At 43.6% G+C, this 7,931-nt stretch overlaps 1 non-coding gene across 1 annotated transcript; it reads left to right on the forward strand.

The window, feature by feature from the left end:
- Window positions 1–7,346: 7,346 nt before the first annotated feature.
- Window positions 7,347–7,418, forward strand: TRNAQ-CUG. The gene has a single exon. It is a non-coding gene; the product is annotated as a tRNA-Gln (tRNA).
- The last annotated feature ends 513 nt before the right edge of the window (window positions 7,419–7,931 follow it).

Genomic DNA, 7,931 nt, shown 5'->3' on the forward strand with positions numbered 1-7,931 from the left:
TCTCACATTCCATGTTCCAATCACTAGGGTCTGCTTACAACTGTTCCTCCTCCTTTGTATTTCCATACTTGATAGTTGTACCTAGGTTACCCTTTCTGTTAGTCTGCATGTGTTCTGATGTGCATAGGGTTTTCAGAGGCCTGCTATATCAGAAGTGGGTGGCCAATCCTTCTTCCTAGTCTGTCTTAATCTGAATGTTCAGACTTAGAGGAGTATCCGACAGACGATATATTACTCTGGAGTTTCATTTAGCAGTGGTTAAGTGTCAAGTCGAATACGACTGAGATTAAGTTTTGCATAAAAGACCTGAACCCTTTTCTGTAACTAACATCACTTCTGTACAGAATTCTGTTCTAGAACTAACATCATTTCTGTACATTTAGAGAGTTTGTAGAGTTTCCAGAGGTATCTAGTTTAGGAAGTGGATGTCACTCCTGCTTCCCAGCATAAATCAATGGAAGCTCATCCAAACATTGTACATAATGGGTAAGCATTTATGGTATTTGACAAGACTATGAAACAGTGTGCAGCATCACAGCATCAGTTCAGCAAATAGACAAGATTGCTGTTTCATTTAAGGAATATTCACTTAAAAATTAATAAATTTGACATGCCCTGAGTGATTTTAAAGCCACACCTTTGAGCATACTTCCACCCTAGGCAAAGGCTCAAGGACACCTGCTCTTGAGGGCGAAAGAGCAGTAATACACTTCTCATGCCCATCAGGACTGCCATCAGATGCAGCAAACAGCCAAAGTCTCAGAGTGGAGGTTCCAGGCCCCAGCCAGCAATTAGTGCTGTATAGAAATGTTCACTCTCAAGTCCCACTCCAGAACCTGCATTTTCACTGAACTATGTGATCTGACTACACATTAACACCTAAGAAACCCAGAACTACAGTTGTTAAGTGCCGTCGAGTCATGGGCGACTCATAGCGACCCTATGAATGCAGGTCCTCAACACTTTGCGTGCGTGACTTTCTTCCTTTCTCCAGGTTCATAGGGTTTCTGGAGGCAAGCTATTACGGATGCCTCTCCTGCTTCCAAGCTTGTTTTAACCGGGGAGCTTCACCAAACACTGTCTACCATGGGTAACCGTTACTGCATTTGACACATCAGTATCACAGTGTTCAGCTTCACAGCAACCACGAGTGACCTCTGTACAGCAAGTGGACACACCAGGGCAGTACAACCTAGAAGAATGTTTCACCAAAAACAATTAAAGACAGGCCTTAGGGTTGCGGGTTAGAGTCACCCACCTTTGGCTTGGTAGCATCACTTTCAGTCCACCAAGCCAACTGGTCTCTCTCTGTGTTGTTAAGTGCTGTCAAGTCGTAGGCGACTCTGAACTGCAGTACCCGGGACAAAAAGCTTTTGTAACTTTTTGCCTTCACAAAGTATTGGTTGACTTAACAACTATTTATAAAGTGCCTACCAGGCAGCTGACCCACTACTAGTCTCTCTTAATAATGTGTCCAAAATATGTGAGAGCAACATCACCATTCTTGTCTCCAAGGATCACTCTGGTTGCCCTTTTTCCTGTTTGTTCTTTTGGCAGTCCATGGGATATTCAGCACTTCTCCAATTTCACAACTCAACTGTTTTGTATGTTGTGTTGTTATGTGCCATCAAGTTGCTTGTAACTCATAGTGACCCTATGTATGACAGCCCTGAAACCTGCTCTATCCTGTGCCAACTTTACTTTCTCTGACTCACCTACCCTCATTACCCCAGTCACTGTATCAATCCATCTCATCGACAGATACCCTGTCTTTCTCTGTCCCTCCACCCTTCCAAGCATGATGTCCCTTTCCAAGGATGGGTCTTTCCTTGCAACATGCCCATAGTATGTCAAATGAAGCCTCAGACTCTTTGCCTCCAGTAAGCAGCCTGGCTTCACCCTCTATAGGATGAAACTGTCCGTGGTATATTCAACACTCACCTGCAGCACCACAGTTCAAAGGTATCAATTCTCTTTCTGTCATCTCTAGTCATTGTCCTGCTCTCTGACACATAGCAAGCAATTGTGAAGACTATGGCCTGGATCAGGCACACCTTAGTCACCAGACTGATGTCATTGCTTTTCAGTACTCTGGAAAGGTCCTGACAGCCAACTTTCCCAATGCAATTCATGTCTTGATTTCCTGGCTGCTGGTACCAAGAGTGTTGACTGTGGAGCCAAGCAAACTAAAGCTGTTAACAATCTCAATCTCTTCACCATCCATCATGATGCTTCCAATTGGCCCAGTGGTAAGAATCTATGTTTTCTTGATGTTGAGCTTCAATCCATATTGAAGGCTGCAATCCTTGATCTGCAGCAAATGCTTCAGGTCTTTCTCAGTTTCATCAAGCAGGGTTGTGTCATCTGCATAACTCAGGATGTTGATGAATCCTCCTCCAATCCTGATGCCACGTTCCTCCTTGTACATCCCAGCCTTCCAGATAATCTGTTCTGCATAGAAATTGAAAAGGTATGGAAATAGAATACATCCCTTGTGCACACCCTTCCCGATTTTGAACCATACAGTATCTCTTTGCTCTGTTCTGATGCCTGCCTCCTGCTCCAAATATAGGTTTCATATAAGCACAATCAAATGTTCTGGGATTCCCATTCTTCTCAGAGTTAGCCACAGTTTGCTGTGATCCGCACAAACACCTTTGCATAGTCGATGAAACACAGACATCCCTCTGGTACTCTCTGTTTTCAGCCAAGATCCATCTAACATTAGCTATAACATCCCTAATATCACGGCCTCTTCTAAAGCCAGCATGTACATCTGGCAATTCTCTGTTGATGTTCTTGCTCCAGTTGTTTTTTGATAATTTTTGAGCAGAATCTTGCTTGCGTGTGATAGGAATGATATTGTTTTATAATTTCCACACTCTGTTGAGTCACCTTTTTTGGAATGGGTTGTTAAGAGTTGAGTACTATTTGTTGAGAGTATGAACTTGCATCTCTGAATCCAGGTATGCTCATGCCCAGATTTGATTATAGGTTTTCACTGATTCCAACTCTCTACCCATTCTAAAGGCAAATCTGTAACAGAGACTGGAACAGAAGTCTCCCTGGAGGTCAATATCAACTACAATTCCATCTTTAAACACACTCACAGCCCACCTTCCCTCATGTTTTTAGAGGCTATCAATTAGCAAGAGAGCACATTGCTCGTGTTCCTCCCTTGGAGACACGTGGTGGATTCAAACAGCCAGAGAGGCACCATCATTGGGTTAGCTGCACAATTCCCTACTCACTTAGTCACCAAATCTGTCTTGTCTTCAATAAGGTTCACTACATTTTGCCAATTTTGAATGGGAAGTCACCTCCAAAAAGAAAGGTTCCTCCCATGACCTTAGCCAGTGATCCCGGAAATCCTTTTGTTCTTACCTGCTTACAGATTCCGTATCAACTGATTACAGGGAACCTGACTCTCATCAAAGTTTACCTCTGGAAGGCACTAACCACACAACGTTTCTGACTAAATTAGAGTTTTGTGAGTGTGTCTGTTTTGTTTTAACATTACGCAGTAGACAAAATTTACGCTAGCAATGTTCTTTCCTTTCCAAGAGAGATTTCCTCTAATCTGGAGGAGTGGTCCTGAGTGGTGTAAACACTCAAAAAAGTTGGCAGTTTGGAGCCCACCCACCAGCACTGTGGAAGGAAGGTCTGACAATTTGCCTTTGTTAATATATCATCCAAGAAAACTCTATGGAGCAATCTGCTGTGTAACACATGGGATTGTCAGGAGTCAGAACCCACTGTACTGGCTCTGCTCTGGGAAGGGAGGAGAAGGTTTTATTTGCTGCCATCATTGCAGATGTCCTGTGGACCTGAGTCTGGGAGGACTTTATGATGTGGCCCTGTTAGGCCTGTTTGACCATCTAGACCAGGAGCTTCTGCTGCTCAAGTCCCCTTCCTGTATGTAATGTGCTTCTTTCTGTTAATCTGTCAGAAACGACTCTTGAGTCAAGGCCCTGGGAACAGCTTTCCCTTTTGGTGTTTGAAAAATGATCAAACTAGAGTTTTCTTGTCTGATTGTGTCCAGAGAGGGAAGATAAGTCTAGAGAGCTTCAGCTTTACCCCACTCCCTCCCCAAGGATTGAAATGCCCTTTGGAAGGGACTCTTCCTGTATACAAGGAAAAAGATTTGTCAGAGTTTCACAGCTTAAAATCTCCAGTGAAGTTTTTACTCCTGAGGACAGCTCTCTTCCTCTATGCTGTTGTTGTTGTTGTTAGGTGCCATTGAAACAAGCATGCCTCATAGTAACCCTATGAACAAAAGATCTGAACCCTGTTGTATCCTGCACTATCCTCATACTTCCTGACTCACAAGAGCCCTTGCAGCAGTCACCATGTCAATCCACTTGATTGAGGGTCTTCCTGTCCTTCACTGACCCTCTACCCTTTCCAACATCATGTCCTTCTCCAAGGAATAGCCCCTCCTAACAACATGCCCAAAGTATGTGAGGTGAAGCCTCAGCATTCTTGCCTCCAAAGAACACTCCTGTGGCACCTCGTCCAAGAGACATCAGTTTGTTCTCTTGGCTGTGCATGGGATGTTCATGTTCTTCAGCACCACAGCTCAAAGGTGTCAATTCTTTTTCTGTCATCCTTATCCAGCTCTCAGGCACATAGCAAGTCATCAGAAAGATTATGGCCTGAATCAAAAGCACCTTAATCTTCAAACTGACATCATGACTCCTCAATAATTTGAAAGGTCCCTAACTGCAGATTTTCACAGTACAACGTGGCTCCTTATTTCCTGACTGCTGATACTAAGGGTGTTATGCAGACAGTGGCTATTCTTAGCCATCCTGGACCTGCTCATTGTTGTTGTTGTTGTTATGTGCCGTCGAATCGCCTGCGACTCATAGCAACTCTATGTACAACAGCCCTAAATCCTGCTCTATCCTATGCCAATCGCATTGTCTCTGACACACCTACCTCAATTACCCCAGTCACTGACTCAATCCACCTCATAGAGGGTCTTCATCTCCTGCGCCATCCCGCCACTCTCCCAAGAATGACATCCTTCTCCAAGGACTGGTCCCTCCTTGCAACATGTCCAAAATATGTAAGACAAAGCCTCAGAATCCTTGCCTCCAAGGAGCTGCCTGGTCTCACCCTCTCCAGGATGGACCTGTTTGTTATCTTAGCAGTCCATGGTGCATTCAATACTGTTCCCCAACACCATAACCCAAAGGTATCTATTCTCCTTCTATGCACCCTTCTCATTGTCCAGCTCTCTGGCACATAGCAAGTGATTGCAAAACCATGGCCTGTATCCGGCACACCTTAGTCACCAGAGTGATGTCATTACTCTTCAGTACTTTGAGAGGTCCAGCAAACTTTCCCATCGCAATACGTCTTTTAATTTCCTGGCTGCTCGTGTCAAGAGTGTTGACTGTAGAGCTAAGCAAACTAAAGCTGATAATAATCTCAATCTCTTCACCATCCATCCTGATGCTGCCAATCAGCCCAGTGGTGAGAATCTTTGTCTTCTTGATATTGAGCCTCAATCCATATTAAAGGGTGTAGTCCTTTACCTGCTGCAGCAAGCGCTTCAGGTCTTCCTCAGTTTCAGCAAGCAGGGTTGTGTCGTCTGCATATTGTCATATGCAGATTGTTGATAGATCTTCCACCAATCCTGATGCCACACTTCTCTGCATACAGCACAGCCTCTCAGATAATCTGTTCTGCATATAGGTTGAAAAGGTATGGAGATAGGACACATCCTTGGCCTACACCCTTCCCAATTTTGAACTATGCAGTGTTTCCTTGTTCTATTCTGACGACTGCCTCTTGGTCCAAGTATAGGTTTTGCATTAGCACGATCAAGTGTTCTGGGATTCCCATTCTTCTTAGAGTGAACCACAGTTTGTTGTGATCCACACAGTCAAACGCCTTTGCATAATCAATGAAACACAGGTAGGCATTCCTCTGGTATTTCCTGTTTTAAGCCAAGATCCATCTAACTACAATATTTATTGTAGTTAATATCCATTAACTACAATATTCCTAGTACCACGACCCTTTCTAAATCCAGCCTGTACTTCTGGCAGTTCTCTGTTGATGTGCCTTTCCAGTCGTTTTAGGACCTGCTTGAAGGTTTAAGAAAAGCCTCCACACCAGCTCTCCACGGATGTAAAGACTGCTCAGGGAGAGCCACCTTGCCAAGTTCTGGCATTTACACTCAGAATTATTGTTGATTAGGGGAGGGAAGATGTTTGTTTGGCATATTGTTATTTTTTTTTTCATTCCTTTAACAGCTTGGCTGCTAAAGTTATTGATGGTTTCAGATCACTCAAAGAGGCACCTCAAAAAAAGGCCTGGAGATCTTTTGAAAAATCAGACACAGAATACAATTCTATTCTCATAGCCATGAGTTCTTTCTGAGGACAAGTCCATTCCTTAAATGGCTTGGTCTGGTTTTTGTTTTGTGAGAGGTTTTTGGTGTTTTGGGTTTTGTTGTGGGTTTGGGAGTGGCTTTTTCTTGGGTTTTACCCTTTCTCTTACATGTCCACTAGAGGGTGCGCTGTCCTCAAAGAATGCAGACTGTCTTACCTGGGATGGGCAACCTTGACCCGACTCCATGAAATCGAGTTTCCCTAAAGCCCGCTCTCATACAAAGAAAAACGTCAGGTAAATGCCTTCGCTCATAGCTCCCTCTGCCATTAAGGAAACTGCCAAAACTTGTGCTGAGAACCGCCGCGCTGGAACCAGCGAAAGGCCTTCGGGAGGAGTTTACAATTAGCTGGCGCACGACTCGCTCAGCCCCATCGCCGATAATCAAGTGCTTTTCGCGTATTTTCAGCACCCTTGCCCCTCAAGGTGCGCTCTGAGGGCACATTTATTTAGCTTTTTCGTGAACAACCATCTGCCCTATATCTTGGGTAAAAATCTTTCCATGACCGGTCCGCAAAAGTACCAAATACCACCCTAGTTATTTTCATGAGCGCAAATAGGTCCTGATAGAGAAAAAAGTGAAGGATCTCAGTTCATTTGTAAAACGGTAATAAAGGTCCTCTTAGGCAACGAGGACAAAATACTTGTCATAATAGTTGACCCTAGTGAGGGCTGTCTTTTTCAGGGGCGTCACTCGCTTTCCCATGCAGTTCGTGTGGGTAGGGAAGATGACTCCTGCCATTTGGAAGTCAATGTTTACCATAGGGATTTTGTTCTAAAGTGTCTTTGGGTACATGCTAATGCCAATCATGGCAGGTAAGCACCGGTGACTTTCCCTTAGAGGAGAAATGAATGTACCTTTACTCCTTAGACAATTGGGTAGTGGAGGCTTAGAGAGGAAGACCTAGGTCATCAAATTATTTAGAGAGCTTTTAAGTTACCTTGGCCCCATGGTGTAATGGTTAGCACTCTGGACTCTGAATCCAGCGATCCGAGTTCAAATCTCGGTGGGACCTAGGCTGTATAGACTTTTTAGTCTCTCACATTTACATGCTATTGATTGTTTGCTGTAACCGCACCCTCCTCCTTCTAATCCCAAGACATTTTCAAAAGTCGCTTCATGAGCGAATTGGAAGGGAATTTTCTCACAATACGCCCCAAATAAAGTTTTATATAAATTCTTATCAAAAACTATACATTTTTAAATTGATTAAATGTAATTAGCGTCCGTCTGGCCGACGCTTGCGTATTCATTGAGTCAGGGCTCACCACCTTAATCACGGAGTTTAAGTTCATCATTGTGATTACTGTGCTTCACCAGGGCCACCTTCCTGGACCACTACTTTATGAGCCACAATATCCTGCAGTGGTTAATCCCACCAAGCAATACATCAAGAGCAAAACACTTGCATTATTTTTATATATTATATAAAAATATGTTTTTAATAAGACAATGTATTGTTGTGAGCTACAGTCATTAACTGTCTTTCAAAGTAAATTACTTAGCCTTCCTTTTTAATTTTAGTCTG

This window comes from Elephantulus edwardii, unplaced genomic scaffold, assembly GCF_000299155.1.
Source record: "Elephantulus edwardii isolate Elephantulus edwardi_28Jun2011 unplaced genomic scaffold, EleEdw1.0 scaffold00538, whole genome shotgun sequence".
NCBI lineage: Eukaryota > Metazoa > Chordata > Mammalia > Macroscelidea > Macroscelididae > Elephantulus > Elephantulus edwardii.